Source organism: Somniosus microcephalus, chromosome 10 (assembly GCF_052327205.1).
Source record: "Somniosus microcephalus isolate GS21.2 chromosome 10, FLI_Smic_1.0, whole genome shotgun sequence".
Lineage (NCBI taxonomy): Eukaryota > Metazoa > Chordata > Chondrichthyes > Squaliformes > Somniosidae > Somniosus > Somniosus microcephalus.
Genome location: NC_140996.1, coordinates 164,264,870 through 164,291,734, shown reverse-complemented (window position 1 = coordinate 164,291,734; position 26,865 = coordinate 164,264,870). Strand labels below are relative to the sequence as shown.

Here is a 26,865-nt window from a genome sequence, read left to right as displayed (position 1 = left end):
AGACCTTCCCCGGCTCCCTCACCCTTGATGACATTTGCCTCAAGGGGTGGCTGGCATTTCTGTCAAATTCTGGGCTGGTTCCACTGGTCTCCTACTTGAGTTACAGCAGGAGACTGGCAGAAACCCTGAGGAGTTTAGGCTGTAATGTGTTGTTATCAATTGTTTCTTTAGTGAATACTCAAGTGACCCAGCCATAAAACTTTAGCCTTGAAGTGATCATAAAACATTAAAAATGATGAGAGGCACTGAAAACCAGTCATGGGATTCCCAATGTACATTCCTTTGATTGTCATTATTGTCATTATAATGGAGAAATATAAGGAGCAAGAGACAATGGAGGAAAGGAGAGTGAGGCAGCATATGAGGAGGATGTACCCTTCAGGATATTGCCCTCTCCAAAAAATGTACACAAATCCTATGCAGACCATAGTGGTGAACTGTGTTAGAAGGGTGTACTTCACGCAATAGGAGAGCAGTGCCAGCTACTACATGAAGAGCTGTGGCCACGGTCTTCCACCCAGAAACCTTTGCCTGTAGCTGTGAAGGTCACAATCAAGGTCAACCTTTGTGCTACTGGGTTATTTCAGGCAGCCATGGAGATCTGTGCAGTACCAGCCAGGTTGCCATCCAGGCATGTATTTGTCAGGTAACTGACATACTTTTCTAGAGAGCTTGGGTGTTCATCCAGTTTGGATTCACAGCAAAGCAGCAGCAAAATAGGTTTATATTGGCTTTCCCAAAGTGCGGGTGCAATAGATGACACCTATGTTGCTTTGTGAACTCCTCCAGTAAACCCCTTCAACTTCCTAAACAGAAAGGGCTACCACTTGCTCAATTTCCAGATTGTTTGTGACAGCATGCAAAGAATCTGTCACGTCAATGCAAGATTTGCAGGAAGTTGGCATGATGCACTCATCCTTAAGAATTCTGCCTTCCATGAGATCTTCCAGGTAGAATATTGTGTGAACAGATAGCTTATGGATGACAAGGCTTACCTCTTGCTGCTATGGATAATGACCCCTCTAAGAGTTGCTAGAGCAGCAGCAGAGGCGTGTAACAACAAGGCATATACTTTTACCGTAGTGATTATTGAGAAGATCTTTGGGTCTTAAAAGGGCACCTTGGTAGGTCAGGAGGGGTTCTGCAAAAAACCTGAGATCATTGTATCCCACATCCTTATAGCCCACTCTGCTCTGCACATCTTTGGAATCCAAAAGGGTCTGAATATGGACAACACTAGAGAACATGAGAACATAAGAATTAGGAGCAGGAGTAGGCCATACAGCTGCTCGAGCCTGCTCCGCCATTCAATAAGATCACGGCTGATCTTCGACCTCAACTCCACTTTCCTGCCCGATCCCCATATGCCTTGATTCCCCTAGAGTCCAAAAAATCTATCTATCTCAGCCTTGAATATACTCAATGACTCAGCAGCCACAGCCCTTTCAGGTAGAGAATTCCAAAGATTTACAACCCTTTGAGTGAAGGAATTTATCCTCATCTCAGTCTAAATGGCCGACCCCTTATCCTGAGACTATGCCCCCTAGTTCTAGACACTCCAGCCAGGGAAACAAGCTCGCACCATCCACCCTGTCAATCCCCCTCAGAATCTTACATGTTTCAATGAGATCACCTCTCATTCTTCTAAACTCCTGAGATTATAGGCCCAATCTACTCATTCTCTGCTCATAGGATAACCCTCTCATCCCAGGGATTAATCTAGTGAACCTCTAAGACATGTATGTCCTTTCTCCGATAAGGAGACCAAAACTGTGCACAGTATTCCAGGTGTGGTCTCACCAAAGCCCTGTACAACTGTAGTAAGACTTCCTTACTCTTGTACGCCAACCCTCTTGCAATAAAGGCCAACATGCCATTTACCTTCCTAATTGCTAGCTGTACCTGCATGCCAACTTTCTGTGTTTCCTGTACAAGGACACCTAAATATCTCCAACATTTAATAGTTTCTCACCATTTAAAAAATATTCTGTTTTTCCATTCTTCCAAAGTGAATAACCTCACATTTCCTCACGTTATACTCCATCTGCCACCTTATTGCCCACTCACTATCCATTTTCAAGCTCTTTGTTTCCTCCTCACTGCTTACTTTCCCATCTAGCTTTGTATCGTCAGTGTAGTAACCTGGGAGGTTATGAGTAACCTGATCCACCAGGTGGTGCTGTGGCAATTGGTCTCCTGAGTTAAGTCTGATCTGTACTGGTTGTACTCTTTGTTTTTGCTGCCTCATGGCAGAAGCTTTTATGTGCAAGTGTTGATTAAACCATGTTATGGAGTTAACCTGTGTCCATCTCCATCTATGGCCACCTCAAGATACCACATATGGCGACGAGAATAAAGGACGGAAAAGTTTTGGTGGATCAGTCATAGTTAGGGAGTATTCGGAAGAGGTGCTCGGGTTGGTTAGCAAACTAGTCGGAAAAGCACGAGGCTAGGCCGCGGGAGTCGAAACGGAGTTTGATTTTTTGGCTGAAGTGACCGGACGCCAAGGATGGCAGGAACGGTAGGCTCCGTGGCACCTTTTGACAGCAAGTCGCAGTCTTGGGAGGAGTATTGTGAAATACTGAGCCATTTCTTTATGGCAAACGAGGCGGACATTGCTGAAAAGAAAAGGGCCATTTTACTGAGTTGTGTGGGAGCGCAAACCTATACACGGATGAGGAATCTGCTGAGCCCGGAGCGGCCAGGAGAAAAATCTTTTGACGAGTTGGTGAGTCTACTAAAGAATCATTTCAATCCGAAACCTAGTGAAATAGTACAGAGATGGAAATTCAATTCGAGGATTAGGAGGCCGGAAGAAAGCGTTACTGAGTATGTGGAAGAGCTTCGGAAGCTCGCATAGGACTGTAATTTTGGAAATGCGCTCACAGTCATGTTAAGGGACAGACTAGTATGCGGAGTTAACGACGACAGTATACAGCAAAGGTTGCTGTCAGAAGAAGGATTAACGTTTGAGACGGCACTTAAAAAAGCACAAGCCATGGAGACGGCTAACAAGGACATTAAGGCCTAGAAATTCAGTAAGGCGCTGCAAGCTTTGCGCCCAGTTACCGCCTAAAGAGGGCTTCTGCGCTAGTAGAGGAGGTTGCGCTGATATTGAGCTCGGCGGTAATGGCGGCGGTAGCCGGTAGCGCTGCGCCGGCACCGATGACGTCATCGGTGTGCGCAGTGCCCCGTTTCCGCCCCGATGCCGGCCCGACGCCCATATTCAGTTGCCGCCGCCTCCTCCGTGGCGGCCGCTACTAACATCCGGAGACCAGGGCCTTACTGCAGCCTTAGTGGGGCGCATAAAGGTGGAGGTGCGGCCGGCCGCTTTTTCAGCGGCCGCCTGCCCGCACCTCCTTCCCCGGCCTCCTCCACCACCCCCCCCCCCGTGGCATTGCCGGCTGTTTTCCGTGAGCCCGGCACTTCTCCGTGGTGCCGGGCTCATTTGCCGGCACAATCCAGCGGCGATCTCCCCGTTGCAGGCACCTCCACCTTAAGAGAAGGAGGAGGCCTGCAGTACCACAGCCTGCCGCACCGCATCGGGTGGCGCAGCAGCACCTAGAGCGCTGAAATTCAGTTTCAGCGCCCCAAGCGGGGGCGGGCACACCCTGGAATAGCGCCCGGTTCCGACTTGGGGCGCAAAAAGTGAATATCTGACGGTCGCAAATGGCTCCGCGCCCAGCGCTAACTTTTGGGTGCTAGCCAGCTGGCGGGGCCATAGTGAATGTCTAGGCCTAAGGACTTAAACAGTATGAGCAAGGAGAAATGGAGTAAACCAGTGGGAGGAGCTGTTTTCAAGATGGAAGCTGGCGCGAAAAGTCCACCAGTCGGTGTTGGGGATTGCTACCGATGTGGCGGGATGAGCCATTATGCAAAGGACTGCAGGTTTGCAAAGGGAAAGTGCCACAATTGTGGAAAAATAGGGCACTTAAAGAAAGTCTGTAAAAGGGCAGTGAGTGAGAGAAGCAGTGCTAAAGGGGCAAAGCATGCTAAAGGGGGGAGGGAGAAGTACACAAAGCGGGCAAATTACATACAAGAGGAGGAAGAGTCTAGTGAGGAGGTTTTCACTGTATACAGTATAGACACTTCAAGGCCCAACGTACCCCCTCTCACTCAGTATTTGATAGTGAACGGAGGTCAAGTAAAGTTTGAGATTGACACCGGATGTAGTGTAACCATAATGTCGCAGACTGAGTACGCCAAGCTATGGGGGGAAGCAAAAGCACCAGAACTAGGTACATGCCCCATTAGTCCGGGGTTAGCCTAACATCTGTGGTAGGTAAAATTTTGGAGTCCATTATTAAGGAGACAGTAACAGGACATTTGGATAATCATAATTTAATAGGGCAAAGTCAGCATGGTTTTATGAAGGGGAAGTCATGTTTGACAAATTTGCTGGAGTTCTTTGAGGAATTAACGTATAGGGTGAATAAAGGGGAACCAGTGGACATAGTGTATTTAGACTTCCAAAAGGCATTTGACAAGGTGCCACACAAAAGATTATTGCTTAAGATAAAAAATCACGGGATTGGGGGTAATATTCTGGCATGGATAGAGGATTGGCTATCTAACAGAAGGCAGAGAGTTGGGATAAATGGTTCATTCTCAGACTGGCAATCAGTAACTAGTGGTGTTCCGCAGGGGTCAGTGCTGGGTCCCCAACTCTTTACAATCTATATTAACGATTTGGAGGAGGGGACCGAGTGTAACATATCAAAGTTTGCAGATGATACTAAGATGGGAGGGAAAGTAGTGAGTGAGGAGGACATAAAAAACCTGCAAGGGGACATCGACAGGCTAAGTAAGTGGGCAGAGATTTGGCAGATGGAATACAATACTGGAAAGTGTGAGGTTATGCACTTTGGCAGGAAAAATCGTAGAGCAAGTTATTATCTTAATGGCAAGAAACTGGAAAGTATTGAAGTACAAAGGGATCTGGGGGTCCTGGTGCACGAAACTCAAAAGGTTAGTATGCAGGTGCAGCAAGTGATTAAGAAGGCCAATGGAATGTTGGCTTTCATTGCTAGGGGGATAAAATATAAAAATAGGGAGGTATTGCTTCAGTTGTACAAGGTATTGGTGAGACCGCACCTGGAATACTGCGTACAGTTTTGGTGTCCATACTTAAGAAAGGACATACTTGCTCTCGAGTCAGTACAAAGAAGGTTCACTCGGTTAATCCCGGGGATGAGGGGATGGACATATGAGGAGAGGTTGAGTAGATTGGGACTCTACTCATTGGAGTTCAGAAGAACGAGAGGCGATCTTATTGAAACATATAAGATTGTGAAGGGGTTGGATCGGGTGGATGCGGGGAAGATGTTCCCGATGATGGGTGAAACTAGAACTAGGGGGCATAGCCTTAGAATAAGGGGCTGCTCTTTCAAAACTGAGATGAGGAGGAACTACTTCACTCAGAGGGTGGTAGGTCCATGGAATATGCTGCCTCAAAAAGCTGTAGAAGCTACATCATTACATAAATTTAAAACAGAAATAGACAGTTTCCTAGAAGTAAAGGGAATTAAGGGTTACAGGGAGCGGGCAGGAATTTGGACATGAGTCTAGGTTTGGATCGGTCATGGCCCTGTGGGTAGCGGAGCGGGCCCAGGGGCCGTGTAGCCTGATCCTGCTCCTATTTCGTGTGTCTAATTCTGTTAGATTCAGGAGATGGTTCTGTGATAGTGGATTGGCGGTTAGGATCAGATCAGCCATGATCTTATTGAATGGCGGAGCAGGCTCGAGGGGCCGATTGGCCTACTCCTGCTCCTATTTCTTATGTTCTTATGTCTCAAAACCTACACAGGACAGAAGGTGGACATTTTGGGGGCGGCCGAAGTACAAGTGAAACACAAAGGAGTCACCAAAGAGCTTATGGTGGTAGTGGTAGCAGGGTCAGGGCCAAACCTGTTAGGGCGAGGGTGGATCAGTGAGTTGAGTGTGGACTGGCAGGCAATGAATAAAATGGAGGACAGTACAGAGGCACTGCAAGAAGTGCTGATGAAGCATGAGTTAGTGTTCAAGGACGAACTGGGCACCTTAAGGGGAGCCACAGCCAAGATTCATGTAGCCAGTGATGCCACGCCTCGTTTCTTTAAACCAAGGTCGGTACCTTTTGCAATGAAAACCAAGGTTGAGGCGGAACTAGATCGCCTGCTAAAGGACAAAGTAATAGAACCAGTGAAATTTTCAGACTGGGCGGCACCAATAGTCCCGGTATTGAAGCCCGACGATAACGTAAGGGTGTGTGGTGACTATAAGTTAACAGTGAACAGAGTATCATCACTGGAACAGTACCCCATTCCGAGAATGGAGGACATGTTAACATCGCTCGCTGGGGGAGAAAGATTCAGCAAACTGGATATGAGTCATGCGTATCAGCAGATATTGCTAGATGAAGAATCAAAAAAGTTTGTCACGGTGAACACGCACAAGGGGCTGTTCACGTATGCCAGGTTACCATTTGGTGTCAGTTCTAGCCCAGCAATATTCCAACGGACTATGGAGGGCATTCTGCAGGGCATTCCAAGGGTGGCCGTGTACTTAGATGATATTCTGCTAACAGGAAGTGACAATCAGGATCACTTAAAAACACTGGACAAAATGCTACAGCGGCTGGAAGAGGCGGGGCTACGCCTGAAACGGAGTAAGTGTAGTTTCATGGAGAAGGAAGTTACATTCCTGGGACATCGGGTGGATGCCACAGGCCTCCATCCATTACCAGGGAAAGTGCGGGCAGTGCAGGATGCACTTGCACCCACCTCAGTGACTGAACTGAAAGCCTATCTAGGGCTCCTGAATTATTATAACCGGTTTCTTCCCCAAGCTTATCGATGCTGCTGGCACCCCTGCACAAACTGCTGAGAAAGGAGGAGCCATGGCGTTGGGGGCCAGAGCAAGCGAAAGCGTTTCAGCAGTCAAAGGAGCTACTTCAGTCCAGCAGGGTGTTAGTGCATTACGACGAGAAGAAGGAGCTGATAATGTCCTGCGATGCATCACCCTATGGAGTGGGGGCAGTGTTGGCCCACCGCATGCCAGATGGAGCGGAAAGGTCCATCGGGTTTGTTTCACGCACGCTCACAGCTGCGGAAAAGAACTATTCACAGCTTGATAAAGAGGGGTTAGCCATTATATTTGGAGTAAAGAAATTCCATAAGTACATATATGGGAGGAAGTTTGTAATCAGTACTGACCACAAACCTCTTATTAGCTTACTGAATGAGATGAAAGCGATGCCTCAAATGGCATCACAGAGAATAATGAGATGGGCAGTAATACTAAGAGCCTATGAATATGTGATCACGTACAGAGCCGGCAAGGAAAACGGGAATGCGGATGCTCTCAGCCGCCTGCCCCTCTCAAAATCTCCTCGCAGTACTTCCCCTGAGGAGCACGTCCTGATGCTGGATCAGGAGATCAGTCCCCTGATGACTTCAGCGCAAATCCAGGGCTGGACAGCCAAGGACCCCGTTCTGTCAAGGGTCCGTGAGTATGTGTTGAAAGGCTGGCCAGATCACCGTGAGGGACTGGAGATCGCGCCGTACAGACAGAGACAGCACGAGCTCAGTGTCCAAGATGGATGTGTGCTATGGGGAGCACGCATCATAGTCCCAGAGCGGGGACGCTCTACTTTGATGGAACAGTTGCATCAATCGCACCCAGGAATGACTAGAATGAAAGGACTGGCTAGGAGCTACCTGTGGTGGCCTAACTTGGATGCTGAAATTGAGTCAAAGGTAAAGTCATGCACTACATGTCAGGAACAGAGGAAAGCACCTGCCAGGGCACCACTCCATCCCTGGGAGTGGCCCAGCAAACCCTGGAGGAGAATTCACATAGACTATGCGGGACCTTTTAGGGGCAAAATGTTTTTGGTGCTGGTAGATGCTCACTCAAAGTGGATCGACATTTATCCAGTGAGCTCTGCAACGATTGATGCCACACTGAATTGTCTCAGGAACAGCTTCAGCACGCATGGTATTCCAGAAATGATTGTATCCGACAATGCACAGTATTTTGTTAGTGAAGGGAGCAAAGAATTCATGGTAAGGAATGGAATCACACATGTCACCTCGGCTCCATATCACCCAGCCTCAAATGGGTTAGCCGAGCGAGCCGTGCAGACTTTTAAGGAGCTCATGAGGAAGAGCTCAGGTGACACCCTGGAGACCAAGCTCAATAGAGCCTTGTTTAGTTATTGTATAACACCCCAAGCTACCACGGGGCTTTCTCCGGCTGAGTTGATGATGGGGAGAAAGTTGCGGTACACGTTAGACCTGATACACCCAGATCTCAAAAGCAAGGTTGAGACAAAACAAACAAACCAAAAAGCGTACCATGACAAACATACTAAAGCTCGCCATTTCGCCATAGGGGACTCTGTGTACACCCGGAACTTCAGCTATGGACCTAAATGGATACCAGGACTAATCCAGGACATTACAGGACCTGTGTCATACTCCGTGTTACTAGGGGATGGTCGAGGGGTTTGTCGGCATGTGGATTAGCTTTTCAGCCGGCAGCAGGGGGAACTGCCTCAGATGGAACAAAGGGCAGTAGAGGAGGCTGTTCCAGGACCCAGCACGGCTTATAAGGTGCCAGTGGACACTGGTACTGCCAGGCCACAACGGGGCAGAGTAAAACCAACATCAGAGACTACTCCAATCTCAAGTGCAAATGAATCTGAGAATCCACCACAAGTGGAATTAAGACGTTCACAAAGGATTCGCAAGCAACCAGAAAGACTTATACAAACCTGTTAAATTAGTCAGGGGTTAACCATGGTTAGAGCATACTGGTTAATTAAAACGTAGTAGCTAGTAAGGGTTATTGTTTAAGAATTGCATACGGCAATCTTAAGGGGGGAGGAGTGTAGTAACCTGGGAGGTTATGAGTAACCTGATCCACCAGGTGGTGCTGTGGCAATTGGTCTCCTGAGTTAAGTCTGATCTGTACTGGTTGTACTCTTTGTTTTTGCTGCTTCATGGCAGAAGCTTTTATGTGCAAGTGTTGATTAAACCATGTTACGGAGTTAACCTGTGTCTGTCTCCACCTATGGCCACCTCAAGATACCACAGTCAGCAAACCTGGATACATTACACTCGGTCCCTTCATCTAAGTCATTAATATAGATTGTAAATAGCTGAGGCCTAAGCACTGATCCTTGCGGCACCCCACTAGTTACAGCCTGCTAACCAGAAAATGACCCGTATATCCCTACTTTCTGTTTTCTGCCCGTTAACCAATCCTATATCTATGCTAATATATTACCCGCAACCGCATGAGCCCTTATCTTGCGTAGCAACCTTTTATGTGGCACCTTATCGAATGCCTTTTGGAAATCCAAATATACTACATCCACTGGTTCCCCTTTATCTACCCTGCTCTAAAAAAGCTCTAATAAATTTGTTAAACACGATTTCCCTTTCATAAAACCATGTTGACTCTGCCTAATGATATTATGATTTTCTAAGTACCCAGTTACCACTTCCTTAATAATGGATTCCAGCATTTTCCCGACGACTGATGTCAGGCTAACTGGCCTGCAGTTCCCTGTTTTCTCTCTCCCTCCTTTCTTGAATAGCGGGGTCACATTTGCTACCTTCAAATCTGCTGGGACCATTCTAGAATCTAGGGAATTTTTGGAAGATCACAACCAATGCATCCACTATCGCTGCAGCCACCTCTTTTAGAACCCTAGGTTGTAGAGAGGTGGCCTTGGCTGCTTGGAGGCAGAACTATGTGGAGGAGAGCATCAGGACTGACCTGAGCCTGTGCATGGGGGTGATAATCCTTGAACATCCTTTGTTTCAGAGAAGTACCCAAGAGATCTGGGTTCCACGATTCCAAAATCCTGGGCAACCCTCTCCTCAGCCTCTGTTGGGAAGGTGGCACATCCTCCCCTGCTCCCCAAGTCAGAGCATTGGGGAAGTGCTCACAACGCCTTTGTCCTTCGCCGCTCCACAATCCATGACTCATTCAGCAGTGAGGGACAGGAGGAGAATGGATCATGGGGTCAAGGCCTACCCCCTGAAGCCATGGCTAATGACACCATTCCACTTCAACAACAGGAAAGGTACAAAAATGCACACACGCTGACCCAGCAAGTGGTGGAGAGGACCATCAAGGTACTTAAAACATGCTTCCAGAGCCTGGATAGATCAGGGACAGGGGTGTCCTACCGTATTCCCTGAAAAAGTGTCGAAGATTGTAGTGGCCTGCTGTGCACTGCACAGGTTCACCCTGCAGGAAGGGGTCACCCTTGGCTTGCCAGACAAGATGCCCATGGAACCGGAGGATCCTGACCCTTGTGTCCCTAGGCCCATGGGTGGTTGCCTCCCAGAGGAAGTCACGCTGATATCAGCCAGGGTGGCCAGAGAGCGGCTTGTGGCTCAGGTGTTTGGTCAAGGATTTCCCGCCCCCTCGCCTCCCCCAAAGTTCCACCAGTGGAATGGAGGTGGATCAGGAAGTCTGAAGCAAATTTTCTGTGGAATGATCCCCATGGTGACGCAAACACAAAGAAGGACAGGCCAGATTGAAACAAACAAATGAACTTTTATTAAGTGCAACAGTTCAGTAATGGAATCAGCAAGCAGCATCACTGTAAAAGCAGATGAGAACAAAAAAGCAGTAAATTCTCACCAGGAAAACTCAACAAGGGACAACTACAGAAAGTTGAGCTGTTTTAAAACCAGCAGACAAAAAAGAAGAGGTCCACACCCTTCAACAAGGGATGGGCCGAGGAGTGAAAGGCCAGCAGTGGTAACACTATATTGAGGTGGTCAATGAGAAAGTAGGGCATAGTTTTATAAATAGTGACACATTGGGGGTAATTTTAATATGGGTGAGTGCGTGGGATTGGGTGTGGGTGGGGGGTTAAATGGGGAAAAATTCAGAGCACATCAGGAAGCAGGCTCTAACATGCCGACTTCTGGGTTTTACGGAGGCGGGATAATGGGTGGGCAGCCAACCTGCTCCCAGGAGGCAGATTGGCATTTTAAATATGTTAATGAGACTGGAAGCCTCTGATTTAACTGTGGGCGGCTGGGTTTCTCAGGCCTCGGGAAAACCTGGCAGCTGAAGCAAGGCGAAGACAGCTTAGGGGAGAAGATAAGTGCCTTTACAGCGCTGCTTGTGTGCCAGGAGGAGCAGGAGTGTTTCCCCCGGACCCGCAAGCCCCCCCACCATCAGACCCTCCCCCATACAAAGATCCCCAGGGTCTGGGACTGGACCTCCCACTGGGGTCTGGGATCCCCCCCAGGGTCTGGGATTGGACCTCCCCCTGGGGTCTGGGATCCCCCCCCAGGGTCGGGGATTGGATCACCCCCTATGGGTCGGGGATTGGAGCCCCCCCCCCAGGGTCTGGGATTGGACCTCCCCCTGGGGTCTGGGATCCCCCCCCAGGGTCGGGGATTGGATCACCCCCTATGGGTCGGGGATTGAAGCCCCCCCCGGGATTGGGCCCCTCCTCCCGAGGTGGGGGATTAGACCCCCCTTGAGGTTGTGGATCGAACCTATCCTACTCCACAGCATGCGGGGAAACCCAGACTTCCGGGTTTCTTGTCCGAAAATCTGCCCCTCGTCTACTTAACCTGTCCCAGTAAATATCCAGGCTATTTTTTCTGTAACAGCACTTTACATCGAAACGTCGTTAACAGTAGTAAATAACTATTCTACAATGAATGTGTCTACATCACTGCCTGTAAACTAAGCAGTAGCAGTAGCAGTGGTAACACTGTAATAAGGTAATGCATAGCATTGGTAGTTGGGCAAAACATGTTCTGGTTCACAGCACTTTGAAGTAGATTTGTTCAACAGTATATTTGAACAAAATTTTTGAAGAAACAAATCGTGTCAACATAACTTAGAAAAAAATCATCAGCAACAATAAATTTAAATATCAAACTACAGTAAATTGTGTAGATGGGAGCAGGAAGTTATAGAGTGACACTGGCAGACTAAGTGAGTGGGAAAAATTATGGCAGATGGCGTTCAATGTGGGGAAGTGTGAGCGCATCCCCTTTTGATCCTAGAAAGACAAATGGTAATATTTTCTCAATGGTGAGTGATTCAGAGTTGTGGAGGAGCAAAGGGTTTTAGGTGTCCGTGTATCAAATCATTAAAAGCTAGTGCACATACATAAAGCGATTAAAAAGGCTAATGGAATGTTGGCCATTATCTCAAGGGGTTTGGAATTCAAAAGTGAGGAAGTGATGCTTCAGTTGTACAGAGCCTTGGTCAGACCTCATCTAGAGTGCTGCATTCAGTTTTGGGCACCAAATCTCAGGAAAGATATATTGGCCTTGGAAAAGGGATACATCACTAATTCAACAGAATTACACCAGGGCTTAAAGGGTTAAATTATGAGGGCAGGTTACGTAACTAGGTTTGTACTCCCTTGAGGTTAACAGGTAGAACGGTAATCTGAGGTATTTAAAATGATAAAGGTGGTTAGAAACAGACAAACTATTTCCTCTGATGGGCGAATCCAGAACAAGGGGGCCATAATCTTAAAATTAGAACTAGGGTGTTTAAGAGTGAAATAAGGAAGGATTTTTTCACAAAAAAGGATAGTGGAAATCTGTCACCTTTCTCTCCCAAAAGGCTATGGATGTTAGGTCAATTGAAAGTTTTAAGACTGAGATAGATAGTTTTATAACAACAGAAAATGCTGGAAAAACTCAGCAAGTCAGGCAACATCCGTGGAGAGAAATTTGAGTTGACGTTTCGGGTTTGACCCTTCTTCAAAACTGGAGAGAAAAGGAACTAGATCGAAGGCAGGGCTGCGATCGGACAAAAGAATAAAAGAACCAAAAGAAGTAAAAGAGATTAGAAGCTAGACGAGATGGTAATAGGCTGTGATTAGGTGTAAAGTGTACTGGCAGGGCAAAAGATAGCTGCCAGGTGTGAGAGAGAAACAAAAGGAAAGGGGGGGGGGGGGGGAAAGGAAAGGAGTGGAAAAATATAAGTGAAAATGAAATAGGGGCCGAGGTTATGATCTGAAATTGTTGAACTCGATATTGAGACCGGAAGGCTGCAGACTGCCTAATCGGAAGATGAGGTGCTGTTCCTCGAGTTTACGTTGAGCTTCCGTGGAACAGTACAAAAGGCCAAGGACGGTGAGGTCCGAGTGGGAATGGAGCGGTGAATTGAAATGACAGGCGACCGGAAGCTCGGGGTCACCCTTACGGACTGAACGGAGGTTTTCTCTCCAGTTTTGAAGAAGGGTCAAACCCGAAACGTCAACTCAAATTTCTCTCCACGGATGTTGCCTGACTTGCTGAGTTTTTCCAGCATTTTCTGTTGTTATTTCGGATTTCCAACATCTGCAGTATTTTGCTATCATCGTAGATAGTTTTATGTTGGGTAAGAGTATCATGGGATATGGAGCAAAGGTGGGTGAATGGAGTTGAGGTACAGATCAACCATGATCTAGTTGAATGGTGGAACAGGCCTGAGGGGCTGAATGACCTACTGTTCCTATCTTCCTGCATAATTTGAAAATCTGTTGAATCACTGTAGACTTATGGGATTATAAGAGTTCCCAGTACATTATTGCTGGAAAGACAGAGCTATTAGGAGCACAAGCTGGAGTTTTATGAGGCATCATTTTCATTTATGTGGTAGTGTGATGTGCCATGAAGTGTCTGAATATTGGTTCATACAAGAATAATCGACTGAGATATACTTTTGTGACTGAGGGTAAGTTGCAGTTGCTTGAAACGCTGCTTCTCACTCTATTTTACTTTAATAATATATTCTGATATTTTATCCAGTGCTTTGGTTTAGTGGATTTCTTGTCCAGGAACTCTATATTTAGATAATTAGGTTATGGAGCTGATTTTCATCAGTACTTTATTCTTCCATTGAAAGCAATGCTTGTGTAAATGTAGATGTAACTGTCCTGTCAAGTAATATTAATTTTCCTTCACTCACACACCTATCTTAACAAGCACCTGAATAAATAGACTACTCGTTGAGTGGGACAAGCTTGTGCTAAACTCAATAATAAATAAAGAGCTTAGGAAACCATCTGAAAAATGATCTGTTCAGTTACCATCTCTGCTACCTCTGCCTCCTCCACCCCTGATAAACACCCCAAAAGCATTACAAAAAATGTCTTAAGATGAAACTCAGAATGTGACTGAAAGAAACGGTACTGAATGATTTCGATTTTGATTTGTGAGGCACCTTACTAGTGGAAATTTAAAAAAACGCACACTTAACGAGAACAGTTCCATCCATTCAACGTCCTCTGTGCGGAGTAAAATAAATGCTAAACTCAACAGCAGGCAGTTAGTAAGAATGAGCAGATGACTCGATGTATAGCTGGAAAATGAATGAAATTCCATAAATCCTGGGGTTTCAATCCTCACTTTTGCTTGCTCTAGCTTTCAACAGAAAAGGGATTTATTTCGGAGGAAATAGTAGCAGTTTACAATCAACAAAATATTTAAAAAATTACAATTATTTCATAGAATCTTGTGAATGTAATAGTGCAGATCTAGCACAATATTGAAAAATCAGAGTAAATCAGTTTTTGCAACTGTTACTAAAAATTGTGTGCAATTTGAAAACTGAAAAGAGCAGTTAGTACTTAGATTCCATGCTATAGATGAGAATAGTTTTATAATGGGACTGGACAGATAGACACACCATAGTTTTACCTTTCATCAATGGAATGAAAGTCTTTTCTCTCTACTGGCTGCAAAGGTCCTACATCAGCTGTCAGGTGCGTGGGGCAAAGTGCATGATGTGAGTCAATGAGAAATGAGGAAACTAAGGGATAGAGACAGAGCCTGGTCCAACTAAAATCAGCTGGCTCTTTCTAGTCATTTCAATCAAAGCAGAAGTTTTTAAATTCACAGCAGTGGGTATAAACTTCAACACAATGTTTTACCTGCATAGTACCAATTAACATCAACAGAACAATTACTGTCAACATAATGCGGAGATGCCACATTGCAGCAGAGAAAGTCTGTGACCTTTCAGTGTTGTACAGGGAAGTTATAAAATCATAGTGTTGGATAAAGAGAACACAGACAGATGGACAGATAGATTGAATTTGAATTGGAGACATATCTGATCCAAAAATAGAAAATAAAATGACAAATGGCTAATAATTGGGTGAAAATTGCAATCTTATTGCTTTAAAACATAAAGTAAAAGGGTTAATGTAGAAAGTAGGGGTTACATGAGTTGTTAGTATTCATTTGTGTCTGCTGTTTTGTAAATATCAATAACTAGCTGGAGGGGGGAAAGGAAAATAGCCATTTTGCTGAGTCTCTAAATAATAGAATTGTATTTAGCATTTAGCAGTAACAGAGCATAATAAACATCTGCTCATTAGTGAAGAGTAAGACAGGGTTGGCAATTCAATCTTATTGAACAGGTAATTAAAGTCCAGCAAATGTGTTTGCCAGCTTAGGAATGCTTATGACTAACAATTATAACAGCTGGATTGAAATGAACACACAATTATCTGGTTTATATTTCTTTCCAAACAAATGTGACAAGTTCATTAATTTTAATAACCTTGCAATGAGCTGAATAAATGGAATATAGCATTCAGCAGGTGTGTGATAAAATATTTTCTCTGACTAGATTTTGCAGTGAATTAGATCAGTTACACATCACCCTTTTTACATTCATGTCTATAAACCATTGCCAACATAGGCTTTCATGGTGGTAGTTCTTTTTTTTAAAGAAAAAACACTAATGATACAACTTAAAGTAAAAAGCAAACAAATTAACACACAGGGGGATTACACAGAGCTCTCGCCTCTACATTTCCAGCCAGCTGACCAGTGCCAACAATATGTCTGACACTGCTCTTGAACCTGAGAAAACTTGCTTGTGTTGCCCTCGTGTGACATTTTCATCTCCAGTGCTGTTTGTCCTTATGAAATGTACAGGAGTTTGCTGAATCAGTAACTAATTCATGAGCAGTTTTATGCTGCACTCATGTCCATTGGGAGTGCCAATTCACTCATTGAAACTCATTTAGAATCATTAACATCCAGCAGAAATGAAAGACATTTACCCCGTCTCATTCCTGGATACAAGCTTATGGCACAGTGATCCAACCTACTATCTCACTTGGTCGTCTGAACTTTTAATTTTCCAATTTGTAATACTGATTACATTTAAATGAAGCTATCAAACTGCCTATCATTGTTTCATTGATTTTGTTGGTTATTAAAGTACATTTTCTGAGAGCTTTTCTTTACTTGAAATCAATGATGTCTGGCCACAATGAGCTTGCTGTATAATCTATTTTTTTTTCTTTCTGACACGGATTGACCTGCTGTACATTTCCAGTGTTTTCTATTTTTATTTTAGATTTCCAACATTCAGTTTTTTCCTCCTTAAAGAATTAATTGTTGAGCAAAATGTGGTCAATATAAAAAAATTGAGGGCAAATTCTTGTATATCAGTACAAGTAATTAATTTTCTGACAAATAAACACAATGACTTGTTTCAATAGTCTGGTTCTAATGCTCTATTTAAAGTGAAAGCAGTATTTATTTATTTATTATATATAATGCTAATCTTTCTGTTGTATTTAAATGGTCCATTTCCTCGCACCCTGCCCTCTAAGTGTTACCTACATTTCAGTTTACAAAAAGTCAGTTTTGCTGCCTTTGGCAGAAAAAGAGAATGCTTCTCTTCACAGAAGATAAATGGAAAGTAGGTAGAACATTTCTGTTTCAGTTTTTCTGCCTAATCTTAGAAATGCTACCATGGTAACAGCAGTGCTGCAGTGTTTTGGTAGATCTGGACTGTGGAGTTCAACATTTCTTTAATTAAAATGGTCTTGTTTAGATGTCTTATCATTGGCAGTTAAGGAATATGGGGTACAAATTCAACTTGGGCAACAGCGCAAAAACAGGCGATATCGCATTGGCTGTCTGTTATATCCACCGCCCTACATACCGTTCCATTGATGTCAGCGGAACTGAATATCGGGCTAAGCGTGTAACGGGTGGCCGATGCAATACCACCCATTTTACATTACCGCCCAAGACACATTTCTACCCCAATAAGTTTGGAATCACTTAATGTACAGCAGGTCAATCCATGTCAGAAAGAAAGAAAAATAGATTATACAGCAAACTCACTGTGGCCAGACATCATTGATTGCAAGTGAAGAAAAGCTCTCAGAAAATGTACTTTAATAACCAACAAAATCACCTGCTGGTTCCTGATCAGACCTAAAGCACATGAAATGCTGTATACTCACCAAAGTAATTTGAACACTGCCATTCTTACGTATCTCTTTTACTCTTGTTAAACTCTTCCTAGAAATTGGATAAGGCCTAAAAATGGGCACGGGTATCGCTATGCTCAATTAGCCCACACCCATTAAGTCCGATGCAGGCAGCATGCAAACTTCATGCTGCCTGCTAATTAAAATAATTGTAGCGGAAAGGAAGCGCTAAATGCGCTGTTCAGTGGCTTAGCCCCTCAGCAGGGGGCCCAGGTTCGTGCGAGGCTTGAACCAATTAAAGCTAGCCTGCACCTCCTAAAGGCAGCCTGCACCTCTTAAAGAGAAGGTGCATTCTGGCTTCAGCAGGTGATGGAAGAGGCTGGGAAACAGACTGAGGAGCGGGAAAACTGAGTGATGGCACAACATGGCTAAGGGAGAGCTCCCAGATTTTCAGACACAGCACTGCAGGCCTTGGTGCGGGAGGTGGACAGGAGAAGAGAGGTCATCTCTCCACAGGAAGCCCAGCATACAAACTATGAGAAGGCATTGTGACCAGATAGCTGTTGCGGTCAATACCAACAGTGTTGCCCAAGGTCCTGGATGTAGTGCCGAAAGAAGTTCAATGACCTCACACGAGTGGTCAAGGTCAGTGAATTCATCTTCAAATTCCATATCCTACAAACTGTACCACTAGTCACACACTGCTCAATTCACCACACCCCCATTACTCACCTACTAACAATCTCTATCAATCACGACTCATACCTCACATTCACAGGCTCCAACTCACCCTCACACACTGACCACTGCTGCATGCCTCACACCCACATTTCACAGCTTGCCCGCACTGCCAGCTATTCAAGCATGCCAGCCACATCAACCACTGACACGCTTCCCTCTCTTGCAGGACAAGGTAGCACACCGCAGTAGGCAGCGGCAGCTAACCGGAGGGCAACAGGCGCGCCTCCAAATCCTGACCCCTCTCAAGGAGACGGTGCTCGGCATAATAGGAGTGGCTGAGACTGAGGCTGTGGCCGTGGCAGCGCTGAAACCATTGAACAGGGTGGTATGCTTATACTTATTTCTCCTTCTCACATCCCACTTCTTCCTCATCCCACAATCTCTTCTGACTTACAAGCTGCACATGGTGTAAGCATGCACCCCTTGCTTTCCCCTCCTCCCCCTCACTTCAACCCTACTCCTGTGCCTTTCTCATTACAGACACCCAAGAAATAGAACCAGGTCAGGCAGTGATGCAAGAGGAAGTGGCGTGTGTTGATGAAGAAGAAACCCCATCACTCGATCTGACAGTTGCAGACACCAGCTCAGATACTGGCACTGCGTATACTTTAGAGGGTAGTATAGAGGCGGGATCTGCACGTGGTGATTCACCGGGCACGAGCGGGCTACAGCCAATGCAGGGGAAAACTGTAGCACAAGTGCCAACTCCCCAGAGGGCGAGGTGGCACACGAGCTCTGCTGCACAGGACTCAGATGAGAACTTCAATGGAGTGGCCTACAGAACAAAGCTGATGGGTATGCACAACGAAATGCCTGGTTTATTGACAGGCCTGCCAGAAAGTATGAATGCAATGTCAAGCAGCATGGAGGAGTCCAGCTCCAACCTTGCACAGAGCTTTGCTCAGTGCTTGGCGTCCATCCTTTCCAGTGTAGAAGGGGTGGGCAGATCCATTAGCGCACTTGTGGACCAAACCATCATGCAGCGTCTAATAGCTGATGTTTCAGCTTCCATTGCAGCACAAGCAGAAGCCACCTAACATCTGAGTGCTGCAGTGGAAGTTCAAACAGAAGTCATGCAAGCTCAGCTTGCTACCACACAAACTCAGACTGCTGCCATCATAGCAGGGTTTACCAGCATGGAAAGGGGCTTGCAGGGTGTCACAGCAGTCCAGCAATCTGCCCTCCAGCAGATTACTAGGATTGCTGAGGTGCCGCCCCGGGGGAGTGGCAGTGGCTCCGTGGAGAATGAACTTCTGTCCTCTCTCAGGATGACAGCATTCGCCCTCCCACCACTTCCCCTCTGCGCCACTTTAGTGAAATAGAGACATTGCATGCATTGTTCCTCGCTGAGGTTGAGGTAGGAGAATTGCACCCTGAAGACCCTGGGTGGATATGGCCTCCTGCTGAGAGCCCTTCTCCCACTCCTCCTCCCTCTGCCAGCAGCTTCTTCTGCTCTGCGTCGCCTCTGCTCATTCTCCTTGTTATGCTGCAGGCCAAGGGGGTTACAAACTACTGCACCTGTTGTGTATGTACCTTTAAGAGAATAACTGGTCTCAGACTGCAGTACCGGCAGTGACCACCCCTGTATAAAAGGCGCTAGAGAGCCTCTGTTGTTTAGATTCGTTATTGCCTTTCACCAGTAAAGATCTGTTTGTTTTCTCTCCTGCTAGTCCGTGTCTCAATCATTCACGGACTTAACACTGGCGACGAGTAAGAAATGAACTTACCTGCAACTCGGCAGCAGCTCCGACGACGTTGTTGAAGGTCGGAGCCAGAAGAAAGAAAAAAAAAAAAATAGAGTCCATTGAAACTCGAGAAATGGGCGTCGACCGTCAATCATCGGGTTCAAAACTTGCAGGAGAGATTGTCCAGAGCCAGGCTGGGTTCCTCGTTCCGTGGTTTCCCAGCTAATCGGGCTGGTGGCAGGTAGTGCTCTGATCCTTCCTGGGCTGCGGCGGGCTGTAGCTCGATCAGGTGGCCTTTCAACGGGGCCGGGCAGTGAGTCGGGAAGCAAAGAGAGAGAGAGAGGGTGGAGCATACAGGGCGCGGCCAGTGTTTCGAAGCCGGGCAGCGTTCGGACCTAAGAAGAGGGAGGGAAGTGTCCCAGAGGGTCCGCTCCACGACGGGAAAATAATAAAAGAAAAAGAATCAATATTTAACGCGCAGGAAACCGTGGAAAGCAGCGCTAACAACAGCGGGGAAGAAGACAAAGCGCGGGAGGCGCCATTTTGTTAAATCGGGGAAGAAGGCAAAGCGCGGGAGGCGCCATTTTAGATTTGCAAGATGCCGAAGACTGGCTGTATCACTGCTTTTGATAATACATTAGAGGACTGGACCACGTATGTGGAAAGAGTCAAGGTATATTTCGAGGCAAACGAAATAGCGGAGGGGAAAAAGGCATCGATATTGCTAAACTTAATGGGCGCTAGAACGTACGGCCTATTGCAGGATCTGATTACTCCAGCCAAACCGAAGGCGAAGAGTTTTAACGAAATTGTTGCTGTTCTACAGGAACACTTAAACCCTGCACCGCTGTTGATAGCAGAAAGATTTAAATTCCACAGGAGAACTCAGCACAAAGATGAGAGCAATGCTGAGTATCTTACGGAACTACGCAAGCTATCAAAGCACTGCCAGTTCGGAGCAGGACTGGCAGATACTCTATGGGACAAATTTGTCTGTGGACTCCTGAGTGAAGGAACACAGAAGAAGTTACTCGCAGAAAAGAGCTGACGCTAGATAAGGCTTTCAGCGTGGCAGTATCGTATGAAGCAGCAGCCAGGGGAGCTGCAGAAATTCAACAAAAACCACAGGAATACGGCACCCACGAAATGACACGGGGATTTGCAAAATGTTATCGCTGCAGCAGAACTAACCATGACCAGAAGGACTGCTGGTCCAAAGACAAAATATGCAGACAATGCGGGAAGATTGGACACATTGCACGAGTTTGTAGGTCTGGGAAGAAGACCAGCGACAACAAAAAGGCTACTAAGGAACCATACAAGAAAGTACAAAAGATGACGGACAGTAGTTCCGAAGACCAGATGAGCGATAGTGAATCTGAGAACAGGAGATTAAGCTGTCTCAAACTTCACAATGTAATCGCAAAAGAGGATCACCGAACCATTTGGGTCACCCTCATGATAGCAGGGTCCCAAGTTAAAATGGAATTGGATACAGGATCAGCGCTAACCGTCATGAATCGACGAGACTACGAGCGGCTATTTTCACACATACCCTTGAGAGAGACATCCATCGTCTTGACGACGTATACAGGGCAAAAAGTATACCCCAGAGGAAAAATAAGGGTGCCTGTCGAATACAATGGCAAGAAAATACGGAAATTGTATCTCTACATACTGCCAAATGGTGGACCACCGTTATTGGGACGGGAATGGATCAGGAAGATAAACTTAGATTGGCATTCCATTCATGCAATGACGGTGGATGGTAAAAAAGATGAAGACGTCACTCCTGGACGATTGTCAACAATCTTAGCTAACGCCAAAGAGGTATTTCAACAAGAATTGGGCACGCTTAAAGGCGTAACTGCCTCGATAAAAATAGAAGAGAATGCAGTTCCCAAGTTTTTCAAAGCGAGACCGGTACCATATGCAATTCGCCCAGCTGTCGAGGCAGAGCTGGGGAATCTGGAGAAGGCGGGCGTGTTGTCTAAGGTCGACTGGAGCTAGTGGGCGACACCCATCGTTCCTGTCATGAAGAAAACGTTAAGCAATAAGTCCGGAGAGCCAAGGAAGATTCGCATCTGTGGGGATTTCAAGGTGACGGTGAACCCTGTCCTTCGCACAGTACAACATCCTCTTCCAAGGATAGAAGACATCTTCGCCTCGCTGTCTGGAGGAAAGCGTTTTACAAAAATTGACCTGGCACAAGCATATTTGCAGATGGAGATTGAAGAGTCCTCTAGGAAGTATCTCACGATAAACACTCACAAAGGTCTTTACCAGTATCATCGATTGGTATTTGGAGGAGCATCGGCTCCGGCGATATGGCAAAGAGTGATGGAACAAGTCCTGCAAGGGATTCCGGGGACTCAGTGTTACTTGGACGACATCCTTGTAACAGGTGAAGATGACAGTGAACACCTTAACAACCTAGAACAGGTGCTCACTAGACTACGGGAACATGGGCTGCGAGCCAACCGCCCCAAGTGCGAATTTTTTGAGAAACAGATATCGTATTGTGGCCACGTGATTGATGAAGAGGGGTTACATAAGTCCCCTGACAAAATTGAAGCGGTTGTTAAGGCCCCAGCGCCTGAAAATGTGTCGCAACTGAGGTCATTCCTCGGGTTGGTGAATTACTATCATAAGTTTTGCCGAATTTGTCGACAATTCTGCACCCACTGAACGCCCTGCTACGAATGGGGGTAGCATGGAAATGGAACGATGATTGTAAGCGTGCTTTTCAGAAGAGTAAGGACTTAATCACTTCAAGGGAAGTATTGGCTCACTACAACCCAGCACTGCCAATCAGGCTGGCGTGTGATGCGTCTCCCTACGGCATTGGGGCGGTACTGTCACATAAATTCCTTAATGGTTTAGAGAGGCCGATAGCTTTTGCGTCACGCTCGTTAACTTCTGCCGAGCGTAACTACGCCCAGATTGACAGAGAGGCCCTCAGCCTAGTGTGGGGGGTGAAGAAGTTCAATCACTATCTGCAAGGTCAAAAATTTACTCTACTAACCGATCATCAACCTCTTGTCTCCATTTTCAACCCGCAGAAGGGCGTACCGATAATGACAGCACAACGGCTGCAGAGATTGTCCCTTTCCCTAGGGGCACACCAATATGACATTGAGTACAAAGGAACTAAACAGCATGGAAATGCTGATGGATTGTCACGTCTACCGTTGCCGACGGTGGAAGAAGAAGACCTTGCAGTGGATCCAATGGAGTTATTCCACTCGACCATAGTCGAATGTCTTCCTGTGACGAACGCAAACAGAAAAGGAAACACGGAATGACCCGACACTATCACGGGTCTATGATTTAACGGTGAAGGGATGGCCAGCACATGGCGAACCACTGCTGCCAGCATTCTCGCCGAGAAGAGAACAGCTGTCAGTGTGCAGAGGAACCTTGATGTGTGGATCCAGAGTAGTAATTCCACCTAAGTTGACGGATAGAGTGATCAATGAGCTTCATGAGGGTCAGCTGGGTGGGGTAAAAATGAAGAGCTTAGCCAGAGCGTTTGTGTGGTGGCCGGGAATCGATAGAGAAATCGAAGAGATGACCAAGAGCTGTGCAGGATGCCAGAAGGTCCAAAACGCCCCACCACAAGCTCCTCTGCATCCATGGGAGTGGCCCTCATCTCCATGGCAAAGGGTGCACATTGATTTTGCTGGTCCCTTCATGGACTCGATGTTTTTAATTGCGGTGGATGCACATTCAAAGTGGCCAGAGGTAATAAAAATGTCCTCAACCACCACGGAAAAAACTATCGCAGTTTTACAAACCATATTCGCCAGAAATGGGCTGCCTGAACAGATTTGCTCCGACAATGGACCACAGTTTGTGTCTGAAGAGTTCCGGAGGTTCTTAAAGAACAATGGTGTTAAGCATTACACATCTGCCCCATATCATCCAGCCACTAATGGATTGGCCGAGAGGTTTGTCCAAACATTCAAGAAGGCTATCAAGGCAATGTGTAATGAAGAGATACCCCTACAACACAAGGTGGACAACTTCTTGTTTGCCTACCGGAATGCGACACATGCGGTTACCAACCAAACTCCAGCCATGATGTTCTTCAATCGAAGACTACGATGCCGCTTGGATTTGGTTAAGCCAAACGTCCGAAGAGATGTGGAGAACAGGCAGTTTCAGAATATGAATGAAAGGCCGACCAGGAGTTTTAAGATAGGGCAACCAGTTTTGGCCCGGGACTACCGCACTGAGAAATGGCAGCCAGGAACGATTTGTACACGACAAGGACCTCTCATGTATACCGTGGATGTTGGGGAGAGCATTGTAAGACGCCATGCTGACCAGATTCTAGAGTCACTGGAAAACGTCAACTCCACACCACGATCTGATACACCTGGTAATGAAATCGACGCTCCAATTGCAGCTACCGCAGAACCGGTAATATTGGAAGCAGATGAACCAAACAACGACATTGATTCCGACTCAACATTGCCAGAAGAACCTGTTACCCCAAAGAGGCGTTATCCAGACAGAATCAGGAAGCCTCCTCAAAGACTGAACATATAATTGCTTACACTTAACCAATGTATCTAGCAACAGTAATTGTGATTGTAATTCGTTATCATTTAGTTGTTAAATGAATGTTATGTACTGTTTATCTAAAAGGGGAGGAATTGTTGTGTATGTACCTTTAAGAGAATAACTGGTCTCAGACTGCAGTACCGGCAGTAACCACCCCTGTATAAAAGGCGCTAGAGAGCCTCTGTTGTTTAGTTTCGTTATTGCCTTTCACCAGTAAAGATCTGTTTGTTTTCTTTCCTGCTAGTCCGTGTCTCAATCATTCACGGACTTAACAGCACCCATGTCTGGGAGCAACTGTTCTGAGCAGACCCCTTGCAAGTCAGTACCAGGTCTTTGAACACCTGCCACACCACTCCTTGTAGACTATAAGCAACTTTAAAGATGTCCAGAAAGCACCAAACATTTGTACAAACTCAGCAACAGCTAGTAGAAATCAAACAACAGATAACCTGTAAGTAGGTGATGATCCCTTTAAATTGCGCTGGTGGGGAGTCCTTCCTGTTGCTGAACGCATGTTCAGCTGTGCGAGGTTAAGAGAGGGCAAGAGCTCCAGTGTTGAGGTCGGAATAGGCAGCCCTGGAGCCAATCAGTGTTACATGCTGATTGACGTCATGATCTGCCTACTCTGCATACTTCTGGCACACGCTCCCAGCGCCGACGCTAACACCCTCACCAAAATGGCGTCTGGCGCGGCCTGCACCAGAAGTGTGTGCGCACGCTGCTCAAACACCATTCTCGAGCCAAATCTGCACCCGTAGCGCCCAAACAACGGGCACTATGCAAACGAATTTTTTTAGCCCAATATGTTTATTCAAAAACATCCAAATTAAAGTTGGCCATGGAGCTCTAGAGATATAGTAGGGGGCTCCTCTACATAGAACCCAATATGGCGAGTTGTGCACTTCCTGCTCACCAATTGGTAGCATAGTAGGCCGGTTAGCAACCAATAAATGGGCGTTGCGCGGTCGAATTTCTAAGCCACAGTTGCTGAGGTGCCTTTCATATCAAGAGATTCTACACCAACCTCCCACTACACAAATAGTTCTACCTAAAGTGGCAGCAGATAATACAAGAATCTGATATTCTCCATTTATGAAGACATTATTTTGGGATTTAAAATACAAGCCTATTTTAAATGTTGATTAATCTTCCCCAAAAATTTGAGGGGCAACCCTATCTATACAGGTGTGATGAACATGCAGTTTATATATTTATTTGAATGTGATTCACATAGCACATCAAGAAGAAGTACCTTCTGCATTAATGATACTCAATAGCAGTGTGCTATTCTGATAAAACCGTTTAACTATATAACTCTATGCAATGAAAGCTGTTTTCTTGTTGGTCTTTCAGTTTGAATATGAGAAGCCCGACATCTATGAGTTGATTATTAGCGTTAATGCTGTTAGGTCCATGTTCTGTAGCCAGGTGACAGGTTTGTAGATAACAACAGAAAATGCTGGAAAAACTCAGCAGGCCAGGCAACATCTGTGGAGAGAGAAATAGAGTCAACGTTTCAGGTTGAAACCCTTCGTCAGGTTTCGACCTGAAACGTTGACTCTATTTCTCTCTCCACGGATGTTGCCTGGCCTGCTGAGTTTTTCCAGCATTTTCTGTTGTTATTTTGGATTTCCAGCACCTGCAATATTTTGCTATCATACAGGTTTGTAGATCCCTGGCTCGTACACACGTCTGCTACCAGGCTACAGAAAACAGATCGAACAATCCAAATGCTGGGAGCTGTCTTACCAATGCGGGGCTCCTGGAATGCAAATTAAAAGACCAACATAAAAGCAGCTTAGTTTAATTATTATTGCCTGCCTTTCACTGTACTCTTTTTACTGGAGAAATTAACACATCATTAATTCCTGCTGATGTGGGTGTTTCTCAAAATGAGACACATTGCAGCAAATGTGACCTTGCTTTTTAATTATCCATTTTACCAGGGGTCAGTGTTCTTAAATCAGATCAGCACTAATAATAATCCTCACTGTCATCTTGTATGTGGCGTACATGTTAACATAGGATTTGCTTCAGTTCAATCGTCTATAAACATTACAACATTCTGTAGTTATGGGCATTGATTTGGCTAAAATAAAATGTGAATGAATAAGATTTTTTTCCTCATCAGAAAATCCATTGCTACCACAACAGGGAGCCGGGATTTTTAACGGCTTCATATGCAGTAGGCCCCAAGGTTTGAAATTATTTTTCACACCGCTGGGCTGAGGCTAGGTTCAGTGACAGAATGTCATGTTTTCCAGACGGTCATGGGGGAGTGTGAGCTGCTTTTGTTCAGGCGGCTTATGACAAATGTAAGGTTCATAATACAGTAGAGATCCAAGCTTAATATAGAAAGTAGAGAGGGAGACGAGGGGAGCTGTTCCCGGCTCCACAACACTACTGCAGGCTGCTGCCAGCGCACGATCTTCCCACCCTCCTGAGGCAGGAAGGGGATTAGTGCCAACAGGTAGTTAACAGGCAGTTTTTTGGCTAATCCCTATTTTGAGCCCTGAAGTGTGGGCTTCCTGATGGCTCCGAACCTCGCCAGGGTCAGCGAGGCGAGCCGTGGGTCTGCGGGGGCTGGAGGAGCCGAGATGTCCAGTGTGCAGGTGAGTGATGGGTGCATGTGTGCAGAGGTAAGTGTCTGAGGTGTGTGTA

At 46.0% G+C, this 26,865-nt stretch overlaps 1 protein-coding gene across 1 annotated transcript in view; it reads left to right on the top strand.

Moving 5' to 3' along the window:
• The window catches only part of gucy1a2 (guanylate cyclase 1, soluble, alpha 2), a 366,843-nt gene that overhangs the window by 319,385 nt on the left and 20,593 nt on the right, over window positions 1-26,865 (top strand). The window lies entirely within an intron of this gene.